The sequence below is a fragment of the Oncorhynchus tshawytscha genome, linkage group LG18 (genome assembly GCF_018296145.1).
Source record: "Oncorhynchus tshawytscha isolate Ot180627B linkage group LG18, Otsh_v2.0, whole genome shotgun sequence".
NCBI lineage: Eukaryota > Metazoa > Chordata > Actinopteri > Salmoniformes > Salmonidae > Oncorhynchus > Oncorhynchus tshawytscha.
In genome coordinates, this window is record NC_056446.1 from 32,919,396 (window position 1) to 32,933,773 (window position 14,378).

The 14,378-nt window shown below is 40.7% G+C and overlaps 2 pseudogenes; both read right to left on the reverse strand.

The window, feature by feature from the left end:
* Positions 1 to 2,310: 2,310 nt before the first annotated feature.
* LOC121839987 lies at positions 2,311 to 4,359 on the reverse strand (annotated as a pseudogene).
* A 25-nt stretch (positions 4,360 to 4,384) lies between these two features.
* On the reverse strand, positions 4,385 to 6,756 carry LOC112217901 (annotated as a pseudogene).
* Positions 6,757 to 14,378: the final 7,622 nt, after the last annotated feature.

Genomic DNA, 14,378 nt, shown 5'->3' on the forward strand with positions numbered 1-14,378 from the left:
TACACTGAGTGTACCAAACATTAGGAACACCTTCCTAATACTGCGCTGCACCCTCTTTTGGCCTCAGAACAGTCTCAATTTGTCGGGGCATGGACTCTACAAGGTATCAAAAGCGTTCCACAGGGATGCTGGCCCATGTTGACTCCAATGCCTCCCACAGTTATGTCAAGTTGGCTGGATGTTCTTCTGGTGGTGGACCATTCTTGATATACACAGGAAACTGTTGAGTGTGAAAAACCCAGAAGCGTTGCAGTTCTTGACACACTCAAACCGGGGCGTCTTGCAGCTACTACTATACCCATTCAAAGCCACTTAAATATTTAGTCTTGTTCATTCAACCTCTGAATGGCACACATACACAATCCGTGTCTCAGTTGTTTCAAGGCTTAAAAATGGATCCTTGACTCCTCCCCTACACTGGCTGACATCAATAAGTGACATCAATGAGGGATCATAGTGTTCAGCTGGTCAGTCAAGAAAAGAGCAAGTTTTCCGAATGTTTTGTACACTCAGTGTGTATGGGCAGTGCTGTAAAGGACCCAAACTAACTATATCACTATTTCTGTTATTTGTGCTATTGTCAATAGTTAGTGTTTTGTTTTGTCTTTTATTGTATATAAATGTTGTTTGTCTGCCACGAGGTGGAGTGTTTTTTTTGTCTTGCACTTAAATATATGAAAGAGTTCAGTAAAGGACCACTGACAGAGAACCTTTTCCTGGATGGACTGCCCAATCAGAAGTTGTTTCTCCAGTCATACCAGTACACACACACACACACACACGCCATGCACCACTTCCTCATCCATTGGCTTTATTTTTTAAAACTGCCCTTAACCACACATTGGTAGCTTTGTGTAGACAGACAGGCATACTCAAATCAAATCAAATGTATTTATATAGCCCTTTGTACATCAGCTGATATCTAAAAGTGCTGTACAGAAACCCAGCCTAAAACCCCAAACAGCAAGCAATGCAGGTGTAGAAGCACAGTGGCCAGGAAAAACTCCCTAGAAAGGCCAAAATCTAGGAAGAAACCTAGAGAGGAACCAGGCTATAAGGGGTGGCCAGTCGGGTGGAGATTATAACAGAACATGGCCAAGATGTTCAAAAGTTCATAAATGACCAGCATGGTCAAATAATAATAATCACAGTAGTTGTCGAGGGTGCAGCAAGTCAGCACCTCAGGAGTAAATGTCAGTGGGCTTTTCATAGCCGATCATTAAGAGTATCTCTACCACTCCTGCTGTCTCTAGAGAGTTGAAAACAGCAGGTCTGGGACAGGCAGCACGTCTGGTGAACAGGTCAGGATTCCATAGCCGCAGGCAGAACAGTTGAAACTGGAGCAGCAGCACGGCCAGGTGGACTGGGGACAGCAAGGAGTCATCATGCCAGGTAGTCCTGAGGCATGGTCCTAGGGCTCAGGTCCTCTGAGAGAAAGAGAGAATTAGAGAGAGCAAACTTAAATTCACACAGGACACCGGATAAGACAGGAGAAGTACTCCAGATATAACAAAACCGACCCTAGCCCCCCGACACATAAACAACTGCAGCATAAATACTGGAGGCTGAGACAGGAGGGGTCAGGAGACACTGTTGCCCCATCCGATGATACCCCCGGACAGGGCCAAACAGGAAGGACTTCATTGTCCTAAGCAAAGGTGTACTATTGTTACAGTAATTGAGTAGGTTCTCTGAGCACTTGTACTTTTTTTATCATAGCAATTTACTTCTACTTGAGTACAATTTCATTAAAGTAACAGTACTTTTACTTGTAGTATATTTCAGAACTCTTGACACCCTTGGGGACAGTGAAATAGGGAGTTTGCGAGTGAGTGAGGGACAGTGTGAATGGGTGATTGAATGAATGCCAGTCAGTCCCATGGACATGTGACAAATATTAGAGGGTTGAATTTTTTGCACATTTATAACAATGAATTAACGTTATTTACATAAGCATTCAGACCCGTTGTTATGAGACTCAAAATTGAGCTCAGGTGCATCCTGTTTCCATTAATCATTTTTGAGATGATTCTACAACTTGATTGGAGACCACCTATGGTAAATGCAATTGATTGGACATGAATTGTAAAGGCACACACCTGTCTATATAAGGTTCCACAGTTGACAATGCATGTCAGCACAAAACAAAGCCATGAGGTCAAAGGAATGGCCCGTAGAGCTCAGAGACAGGATTGTGTAGAGGAACAGATCTGGGGAAGGGTACCAAAAAAATGCAGCATTGAAGGTCCACAAGAACGCAGTGGCCTCCAGTATTCTTAAATGGAAGAAGTTTGGAACCACCAAGACTCTTCCTAGAGATGGCTGCCCGGCCAAACTGAGCAATCGTGGGAGAAGGGCCTTGGTCAGGGAGGTGACCAAGACCCCGATGGTCACTCTTACAGAGCTCCAGAGTTCATCCCCTCACCTGGGTGTCTAGGTTTTCATCGAAAGGAAAAACCCAAAACCAGCAAACACTATGCCCCCTCCCTGGAATGAGTTTGACACCTCTGCCCTACATGGTCACAGTAGCTCTATCGGTGTGAGTAATGACTACAAATTCACTTTAAGTAACTGTATTCCAATATATTAGCCCTTTCCTGCATTCAATTACCAAAAGCACCGTCTTTGACCTCATGGGTGGAATGTTATTCATATTTTTCATAATTTCATAATTAATAAAGATTTGTTTTAAAAGACAAACAAAGACAAACAAAGACAAAGTTGTTTTGTTATAGTTTAGTCTTCTGTGATGTAATTAAAATGGAAAATTGGGATAGAAACTCAATGTAACACATTTCAACTCTTTCTGACATGGTACAGGTGTCTTCTTTTTTATAAGCCCATAACCATGTGTGGGAGGTGTATACTTTGGTTTCAAAGTAGATTTGTTAAGGACCACGAAGAATCACTGTGACCAGCTGATTTAGCCCACTGCAGTAAAAGGTTTTATTTAAGTGCAATGGGTTCCTTAAAAGTTTTGAGTAATGACAGCACATTGGGGTTTACAGTGTTTTCTGCTTCCAAAGTGTTTAATAAAAAATAAAAAATAACCCTTATACCTTGAATACCCATCCTTTAAATTGATAAGAAAATAGTTTGCATCAAAATTAAATTTTCTGTTCTTACAAAATTTTGGAATAAACCCTCATCCAAAGTACCATTCATAAAGGTTGTGGACAACATTATAATATCCTTTGTCTCTGGCCATGCGTTCACAGGCTAAACAAACAGGTTGAATGGACTCTTTCTGTATTGTCAGGAGGTGGGGCTTGGCATTAAGGTACCTCCTCCAGGTGAAGTAACTTATATACATCTCATCATTCTTGTCCAATTGGAGGAGGAAGTCAGCCAGTGCCTTTGCATTAGTAAAGTCATTTACATGAATGAAAGAACCAGCTGGGATAAACTGTTCATAGTTCTCTCTGGTTGGGCCCATGACTACTGGTATGGTTCCTGCTACAAGTGGTCCATTAACCTTTTCTGTGATGTAGTCTCTGTGGATTGAATTCTCAAATGCAAGGTAGAACTTACAGCTAGCAAGGGTTGAGTAATACTCCTCATACTTCAAACGACTCCCTGTAAAAGCAGGACTATAAACAAACTCACTGTCCTTTTCAGTCTTCACCGTTGTTAATTCATTTTGCTCTGTGATGTCAGCATCTTGTATTTAGCTCATCTTGTATTCTGGCAGTATTTGTTGGTGATTCCATAGGAGACCAGATCCATTTCTGAAAATGTGGATGAAGAGACTGAGGCACATTCTTCATGTTCCAGCTGATGACTTGGTGAAAAATAACAACTCCGTCTGTCAGAAAACAGCTATCGATGTTGAAATGGGTTTTCCAGAATTAAAAATTCCATCTCACACCTAATGGCCAGAACCAGAGCAACACAAACAGCTTTTCCACAGGCTTTTTTTGTCTTTTTGGTAGATGACGAAACATCTCCCTTTGCCAAAAATGGCAAATTCCAATTGAGATGGGCATTCAGTAGATGATGGTAGAAAGTAAACACAAAACCCCAAGAGCAGCTATCAGAGTTAGATGATGTGTTCGGTTGGAAGTTGTTGATGACATGTTTGTACTGTAAGAAAGAAACACACCTGCATTTTAGATGTTATAAGTTTATAAAAAGGAACAGCTTGAAAAGATTTAACGTGTTGATTTATGTTCTGATTATACAACGTGACGTTCTAATCCTGAATGCTGATTGGTTAAAACCGCATTCCAGTCGGTGCTAAAAATGCCAATTTACTCCGTTCCATCCGACTCAAATTCTTCTATAATCAGTGTGTATTTTTATTTAACCTTTATTTAACTAGGCAAGTCGGTTAAGAACAAATAATTATTTTACAATGACGGCCTTTTTTATAAGCCCATAACCATGTGTGGGAGGTGTATACTTTGGTTTCAAAGTAGATTTGTTAAGGACCACGAAGAATCACTGTGACCAGCTGATTTAGCCCACTGCAGTAAAAGGTTTTATTTAAGTGCAATGGGTTCCTTAAAAGTTTTGAGTAATGACAGCACATTGGGGTTTACAGTGTTTTCTGCTTCCAAAGTGTTTAATAAAAAATAAAAAATAACCCTTATACCTTGAATACCCATCCTTTAAATTGATAAGAAAATAGTTTGCATCAAAATTAAATTTTCTGTTCTTACAAAATTTTGGAATAAACCCTCATCCAAAGTACCATTCATAAAGGTTGTGGACAACATTATAATATCCTTTGTCTCTGGCCATGCGTTCACAGGCTAAACAAACAGGTTGAATGGACTCTTTCTGTATTGTCAGGAGGTGGGGCTTGGCATTAAGGTACCTCCTCCAGGTGAAGTAACTTATATACATCTCATCATTCTTGTCCAATTGGAGGAGGAAGTCAGCCAGTGCCTTTGCATTAGTAAAGTCATTTACATGAATGAAAGAACCAGCTGGGATAAACTGTTCATAGTTCTCTCTGGTTGGGCCCATGACTACTGGTATGGTTCCTGCTACAAGTGGTCCATTAACCTTTTCTGTGATGTAGTCTCTGTGGATTGAATTCTCAAATGCAAGGTAGAACTTACAGCTAGCAAGGGTTGAGTAATACTCCTCATACTTCAAACGACTCCCTGTAAAAGCAGGACTATAAACAAACTCACTGTCCTTTTCAGTCTTCACCGTTGTTAATTCATTTTGCTCTGTGATGTCAGCATCTCGTATTTAGCTCATCTTGTATTCTGGCAGTATTTGTTGGTGATTCCATAGGAGACCAGATCCATTTCTGAAAATGTGGATGAAGAGACTGAGGCACATTCTTCATGTTCCAGCTGATGACTTGGTGAAAAATAACAACTCCGTCTGTCAGAAAACAGCTATCGATGTTGAAATGGGTTTTCCAGAATTAAAAATTCCATCTCACACCTAATGGCCAGAACCAGAGCAACACAAACAGCTTTTCCACAGGCTTTTTTTGTCTTTTTGGTAGATGACGAAACATCTCCCTTTGCCAAAAATGGCAAATTCCAATTGAGATGGGCATTCAGTAGATGATGGTAGAAAGTAAACACAAAACCCCAAGAGCAGCTATCAGAGTTAGATGATGTGTTCGGTTGGAAGTTGTTGATGACATGTTTGTACTGTAAGAAAGAAACACACCTGCATTTTAGATGTTATAAGTTTATAAAAAGGAACAGCTTGAAAAGATTTAACGTGTTGATTTATGTTCTGATTATACAACGTGACGTTCTAATCCTGAATGCTGATTGGTTAAAACCGCATTCCAGTCGGTGCTAAAAATGCCAATTTACTCCGTTCCATCCGACTCAAATTCTTCTATAATCAGTGTGTATTTTTATTTAACCTTTATTTAACTAGGCAAGTCGGTTAAGAACAAATAATTATTTTACAATGACGGCCTACCCCGGCCAAACCTTCCCCTCAACTGGACGACGCTTGGCCAATTGTGCGCTGCCCTATGGGGCTCCCAATCACGTCCGGTTGTGATTCAGCCCAGGTTCGAACCAGGGGATCAAACCGGGGTCTGTAGTGACGCCGCTAGCACTGAGATGTAGTGACTTAGACCTCTGTTCCACTCGGGATCCCAAAACTGTGCACCGTCCAGGAAACGAACCCGGGTCGAAAGAATGTGAATCTTCCATGATACCATTATACCTGTGGAGCTGGTGTATGGTGAGTCATGCAGTTTTTCCTACACAAACACATAATAAGTGTCATTAACAATAGGAAAGCGTAAAGGGTATTATTAGCAGTGCTAGCATGTAAAGTGTCAAATCAAATCAAATTGTATTAGTCACATGCACAGAATACAACAGGTGAAGTAGACCTTACAGTGAAATGCTTACTTATGAAATCCTTACGTCCTCAAGTTAGTTGACATTATCCTGAGGACAGGAAAGACTGCATAAAGGTGTATGGCTGCATTCTCCTAAACAACGCTAAACTTTTGAACAGAGCATGTTTAGTTTACAGAATGTCTTTAAATCAAGATGTTTTAAACACTTAACACTGAAATCAGTTTTGAGAATGAAAATAAACCATTCCTTACCATTAGAGGGCTCTTGTTAGGGTTTGGCATCCATGCACTAGATTTCAACCAGAGTAGTGACGAGGTGTGGCACACCTGTGTCATCATGCCTTTTCATTGGAAATGCTAAAGAACCTGTCTGACAACTTGAGGATGACCCTTTCAGAACATTACATTTCATGGAACCTAATCATCGTCATTATATTTTTATTTAGCCTTTATACAACCAGTAAAATATCCTTGAGGTTAGAAACCTCTTTTGCAAGGGGGACCTGGGTAATAGCATTAGGTGTTACCATGTAGACTTGCCACCTCAAAGCTGGGGAACAATAGGGTGTTGAGGAGGGGGGAAATGGGGGAACAAATTGAAAAGGAGAGGAACTAATAAAAAGGGAAAAGTTGAGGGTTCTTCATAATGCAAGTGTTTATTATTCATTATGACAAATTAAAAAAAAATTTTTTTTGTATTTTTCCTGTATTTGAACCGGAAGAGTGGGTCCGAAGGTCCCCAGTTCGAATCCTGCATTGGCCAGAAATTACATTTACAAACAAAAATTATAGTTTCCAAAAGTGTTATTTTAACATTGGTGAAATGTCAGACCACCTGAGACAATATAACGATTATGGGAGCAAAATCATAACATATAGAAGTGTTGTTCTAATGAGGTTGGTTTATTACTGTACTATACTCCCATTACCTTGTTCATCCAATTACACTCAGCAAAAAAAGAAACGGCCCTTTTTCAGGACCCTGTCTTTCAAAGATAATTCGGAAAAATCAAAATAACTTCACAGATCTTCAATGTAAAGGGTTTAAACAGTGTTTCCCTGCTTGTTCAAAGAACCATAAACAATTAGTGAACATCCACCTGTGGAACAGTCATTAAGACACTAACAGCTTACAGATGGTAGGCAATTAAGGTCACAGTTATGACAACTTAGGACACTAAAGAGGCCTTTCTACTGACTATGAAAAACACCAAAAGAAAGATGTCCAGTGCCCCTGCTCATCTGCATGAACGTGCCTTAGGCATGTTGCAAGGAGGCATGAGGACTGCAGATGTGGCCAGAGCAATAAATTGCAATGTTCGTACTGTGAGACGCCTAAGTCAGTGCTACAGGGAGACAGGACGGACAGCTGATCATTCTCGCAGTGGCAGACCAACGTGTAAAAACACCTGCACAGGATCGGTACATCTGAACATCACACCTGCGGGACAGGTACAGGATGGCAACAACAACTGCCCGAGTTACACCAGGAAAGCACATCAGTGCTCAGAATATCTGTAATAGGTTGAGAGAGGCTGGGCTGAGGGCTTGAAGGCCTGTTGTAAGGCAGACATCACTGGCAACAATGTCGCCTATGGGCACAAACCCAGCATCACTGGACCAGACAGGACTGGCAAAAAGTGCTCTTCACTGACGAGTCGCGGTTTTGTCTCACCAGGGGTGATGGTCGGATTCGCGATTATCATTGAAGGAATGAGCGTTACACAGAGGCCTGTACTCTGGAGCGGGATCGATTTGGAGGTGGAGGGTCCGTCATGATCTGAGGTGGTGTGTCACAACATCATCGAACTGAGCTTGTTGTCATTGCAGGCAATCTCAACGCTGTGCGTTACAGGGAAGACATCCTCACCCCTCATGTGGTACCCTTCCTGCAGGCTCATCCTGACACGACCCTCCAGAATAACAATGCCACCAGCCATACTGCTCATTCTGTGCGTGATTTCCTGCAAGACAGGAATGTCAGTGTTCTGCCATGGCCAGCGAAGAGCCCGGATCTCAATTCCATTGAGCACGTCTGGGACCTGTTGGATCCTAGCGACCGGGGACTTTAATGCAGGCAAACTTAAATCAGTTTTACCAAATTTTTACAGCAGTTCACGTGCAACCAGAGGGAAAAAAAGTGGTCAGATGTGTGGATGCTATGCTACAGGACTGTTTTGCTAGCACAGACTGGAATATGTTCCGGGATTCATCCCATGGCATTGAGGAGTACACCACATCAATCATTGGCTTCATCAATAAGTGCATCGACGACGTCGTCCCCACAGTGACCATACATACATATCCCAACCAGAAGCCATGGATTACAGTGAACATCCGCATCGAGCTGAAGGATAGAGGTGCTGCTTTCAAGGAGCGGGACACTAATCTGGATGCTTTTAAGAAATCCCGCTATGCCCTCAGACAAACCATCAAACAAGCAAAGCGTAAATACAGGGTTGAATCCCACTAACCCAGCTCTGACGCTCGTCGGATGTGGCAGGGCTTGAAAATTATTACGGACTACAAAGTGAAACCCAGACACTAGCTGCCCAGTGAAGCAAGCCAACCAGACGAGCTAAATGCTTTTTATGCTCGCTTCGAGGCAAGCAACACTGAAGCATGCACCAGAGCACCAACTGTTCAGGATGACTGTGTGATAACGCTCTCTGTAGCCAATGTGAGGAAGACAGGTCAACATTCACAAAGCCGTGGGACCAGACAAATTCTACAGCTGCACCATCGAGAGCATCCTGACTGGTTGCATCACCGCCTGGTATAGCAACTGCTCAGCATCTGACCGTAAGGCGCTACAGAGGGTAGTGCGTACGGCCCAGTACATCACTGGGGCCAAGCTTCCTGCAATCCAGGACCTATATAATAGGTGGTGTCAGAGGAAAGCCGATACAATTGTCAGAGACTCCAGTCTCCCAAGCCATAGACTGTTTTCTCTGCTACCAAACGGCAAGCGGTACCAGAATGCCAAGTCTAGGACCAAAAGGCTCCGTAACAGCTTCCACCCACAAGCCATAAGACTGCTGAACAATTAATCAAATGGCCACTGGACTATTAGATTGACCCCCCCTATTTGTTTTGTACACTGCTGCTACTCGCTGTTTATGATCCATGCATAGTCACTTCACCCCTACCTACATGTACAAATTACCTCAACTAACCTGTACCCCCGCACACTGACTCTGTACCTTTACCCCCTGTTATTGTTATGTTATTGTGTTACTTTTTATTATATATTTTTTACTTTAGATTATTTGGTAAATATTTTCTTAACTCTTCTTGAACTGCACTGTTGGTTAAGGGCTTGTAAGTAAGCATTTCACGTTAAGGTCTACACTTATTGTATTCGTCGCATGTGACAAATAAAGATTTTATTTTTGGATTTGATATCAACAGAAGTATATTTTATGGGTGATTTAAATATTGACTGGCTTTGATCAAGCTGCTCACTCAAGAAAAAGCTTAAAACTGTAACCAGTGCCTGCAACCTGGTTCTGTCACCTATACTCCCTCTTTGGCCTCTAGGTCATCAGGCTGCTGATTATCCCACACACCTGTCATCATCGTCTCGTGTACCTTCACCTCATGACCCTCACCTGGACTCCATCACCTCCTTGATTATCTTCACTATATCTGTCACTCCCCTTGGTTCTTTGCTCAGGTGTTATTGACTCTGTTTTCATGTCGGTGCGTTGTTTATGTTTCGTGTTCATTGTTTCTTTTATTTATTAAAAACACTCACTCCCTGAACTTGCTTCCCGACTCTCAGAGCACTCGTTACAGGTTCAGGTTATCAGTCAACCTACCAGGGTATTTACAAACAGTATAGGAATGAAATCATCAACATGTATTGTAACACATCCTTACTAATGTTGCATAAATTGACTTGAATGCAGTATACATATCCAACGGATGTAGTGATCACAATATAGTAGACATAGCTAGGAAAACCAAAGTTCCAAACGATGGGCCTAATATAGTGTATAAGAGGTCACACAAGAAGTTTTGTAGTGATTCCTATGTTGTTGATGTAAATAATATTTGCTGGTCTGTGGTGTGTAATGAGGAGCAACCAGACGCTGCACTTGACACGTTTATGAAATTGATCATTCCAGTTACTAATAAGCATGCACCCATTAAGAAAATGACTAAAAACTGATGAGGAATTGGAAAACTGCATGGTTGAGAGGAATGAGGCAAAAGGAATAGCAAATATGTCTGGCTGCACAACCAATTGGCAAACGTATTGCAAATTGAGAAATGATGTGATTGAACAGAATAAAAATAAATGAAACCACTACGAAACAAAGGTAAATTAATTAAAGAATGACAGTAAAAATCTTTGGAGCATCTTAAATGAAATCTTGGGAAAAAAGGCAAACATTCATTGAATCAGATGGCTCATTCATCACAAAATCAACTGATATTGCCAACTACTTAAAAAAAAAAATTAATTGGCAAGTTTAGCAAATTTAGGCATGACATGCCAGCAACAAATGCTGACACAACACATCCAAGTATATCTGACCAAATTATGAAAAGATAAGAATTGTAATTTGGAATACCGTAAAGTGAGTGTGGAACAGGTGAAAACATTATTGTTATCTATCAACAATGACAAGCCCCCGGGGTTTGATAACTTGGATGGAGAATGACTGAGGATGATAGCGGACTATATTACCACTCCTCAATTTAAGCCTACTAGAATGTGTGTGCCCCCAGGCTTGGAGGGAAGCAAAAGTAATTAATCTACCTAAAAATAGCAAAGCCCCCTTTACTTGCTCAAATAACCGACCAATCAGCCTTTTACAAACCCTTAGTAAACTTTTGGAAAAAATGGTGTTTGACCAGATACAATGCTATTTTACAGTAAACAAATAGACAACAAACTTTCAGCATGGACATTCAACAAGCACAGCACTTAGACAAATGACTGATGATTGGCTGAGAGAAATTGATGATAAAAAGACTGTTGTTAGATTTCAGTGTGGCTTTTGACATTATCGATCATAGTCTGCTGCTGGAAAAATTTACGTGTTTTGGTTTTACACAGCCCTGCTCTATTGTGGATAAAGACCTACCTGTCTAACAGAACACAGAGGGTATTTAATTGAAGCCTCCAACATAATCCAGGTAGAATAAATCCTTTTATGGATCCCTTCACGCGCCAATCCCTTTAGCAGGATCGATTTGACAACATCCAGTGAAATTGTAGCGCGCCAAATTCATACTACAGGAATATCAGTATTCAACATTCACAAAAATATAAGTGTAACACATCAAAATAAAGCGTAACTTCTTTGGCTGGGGGCCAGTATTGAGTAGATTGGATGAATAAGGTGCCCAGTGTAAATTGCCTGCTACTCAGGCCCAGAAGCTAAGATATGCATAGAAAACACTCTGAAGTTTCTAAAACTGTTTGAATGATGTCTGACATGTTTCTACGAACTGTAAGGGAACTGTTTTGACTTTTCGTCTGGACCTAGTGCTCGCGCCTTGAAAATTTGGATTTGTTTACTAAAAGCGCGAACAAAAAGGAGGTATTTGGACATAAATGATGGACTTTAGCTGTAAAACCTTTTTGAAATCTAACACAGCGGTTGCATTAAGGAGAAGTATATCTTTAATTCCATGCATAACACTTGTATTTTCATCAACATTTATCATAGTATTCAGAGTATTTCTGTGAATTGATGTGGCTCTCTGCAAAATCACCAGATGTTTTGGAAGCACAACATTACTAAACATAACGTGACAATGTAAAATGAGATTTTTTTATATAAATATGAACTTTATCGAATAAAACATACATGTATTGTGTAACATGAAGTCCTATGAATGCCATCTGGTGAAGATAATCAAAGGTTAGTGATTAATTTTATCTCTATTTCTGCTTTTTGTGACTCCTCTCTTTGGCTGGAAAAATAGCTGTGTTTTTCTGTGACGTGGCACTGACCTAACATAATCGCATGGTATGCCTTTGTCGTAAAGCCTTTTTGAAATCAGACACTGTGGTGGAATTAACAACTAGTTTATCTTTAAAATGGTGTATAATACTTGTATGTTTGAGGAATTTTAATTATGAGATTTCTGTTGTTTGAATTTGGCGCCCTGCACTTTCACTGAGTGTTGTCAAATCGATCCCGTTAAGGAATTCTCCAGGGCCCATTACTTATTTCAATCAAAACAAATGACATGCTTTGAGTAAAGCCAGAGTGTCTACAATAGCTTGCGAAAGTACAGTATTCACCCCCCTTGGCATTTTTCATATTTTTTTGTGGGGTTTGTATCATTTGATCTCCAAAACATGCCTACCACTTTGAAGATGCAAAATCTTTTTTTATTGTGAAATAAACAAGAAATAACATAAAATGGAAAACTTGAGCGTGCATAACTATTCACCCCCCTAAAGTCAATACTTTGTAGAGCCACCTTTCACAGCAATTACAGCTACAAGTCTCTTGGGGTATGTCTCTATACGCTATACCTTGTAAAGCTACGCAATCGTAAATACAGAATCTTATGCATTCTAAATAACCTCCGATTTGGAAAAGGGAAATGCAAGAAACATTTACTCTGAGCTGATATTTCAATAGGTTGGTCATAGATGGAAGGCCGTGATGCCCAACAGAGATCTTCCTTGTCCTTTGAAGAATGTCTAGTGGTAGAGTGGATATGTTGTCGTACCGTCGTGTGTTTGGTAGAAGAGATACTTTGTCCGTCCTTTCCTAGCCCACGTTTACAGCTGCTGCTGCTCACTCAATGGCTAGGAGGTATCACTTCTTTAGAGAATAAGAGTTCAAAGTTCATACCAAGTTGCCATACTTTGAGCTCACACTGAAGTTGGCTTAGTTCTGTAGTTTGATATTAGCTCTTTTAACATATGGACCGTCGTCCTCACATCCTCGGGAACACAAAATTACATTTTCTTAAAGGGCCTATGTAGTAGTGGCGGGAAGGGCATGTTTCTTAGTTTTACAACCAATGTCTGTTCACAGGGGCGGGGCCACTGAGTTGACCAAGTTTTTACTCTATGAAAACAATTCTCTCATTTAGAAGCTAAAATTACATTTCATCTTTTCACAAATAGTTTCATATTTAAACATTGAAATTGCACAACAATTCCATGTGAATCTGATAACTAGAATGTGTAGACTTTCCAAGATACAGTTTATGTCATCCTATCATCAGTAATAATGTCTCAGACGACAACTGATCTGACAATCAGGTATTTATGGGGGTCATAAACCTCACCAACAAGCCAACGTCATGACAATATTGATTCAATTAGCTAAAATGCTGAGAAGTATGTACATAATAAAGCACTGCTTTACCTTCTTTACAGCCCTATCAATAAGGCAGGTCCTACAGGCCTTAGTTTTGTTGCACCTGGACTACTGTTCAATCACGTGTTCCAGATGCCACAGGAAAATTGCAATTGGCTAATAACAGGGCAGAACGGCTGGCCCTTGGATGTACACAGTGAGCTAATATTATTCTAAATCTCTCCCGGCTCAAAGTGGTAGAGAGATTGACTTCATCACCACTTGTATTTATGAGAGGTATTAACATGTTGAATGCACCAAGCTGTCTGTTTGAACTACTGGTGCACAGCTCGGACACCCATGCATACCCCACAAGACATGACACAAGAGGTCTCTTCACAGTCCCCATGTCCTAAACAGACTATGGGATGCACACAGTACTACATAGAGTCATGACTACATGGAACTCCATTCCACATCAAGTAACTGATGCAAGCAGTAGAATTTGATTTAAATAACAGATTAAAAAACACCTTATGGAACAGCGGGGACTGTGAAGCAACAAACATAGGCACAGACACACATACACGATAACATATGCACTATACACACACGTACACACAGATTTTGTATTGTAGATATGTGGTAGTGGTGTGGTAGGGGTTTGAGGGCACCAAGTGTGTTGTGAAATCTGTGAATGTATTGTAATGTTTTTAAATTTGTACAAACTGCCTAATTTTGCTGGACCCCAGGAAGAGTAGCTGCTGCCTTGGCAAATACAGTTTGACATTTTTATGAATAAA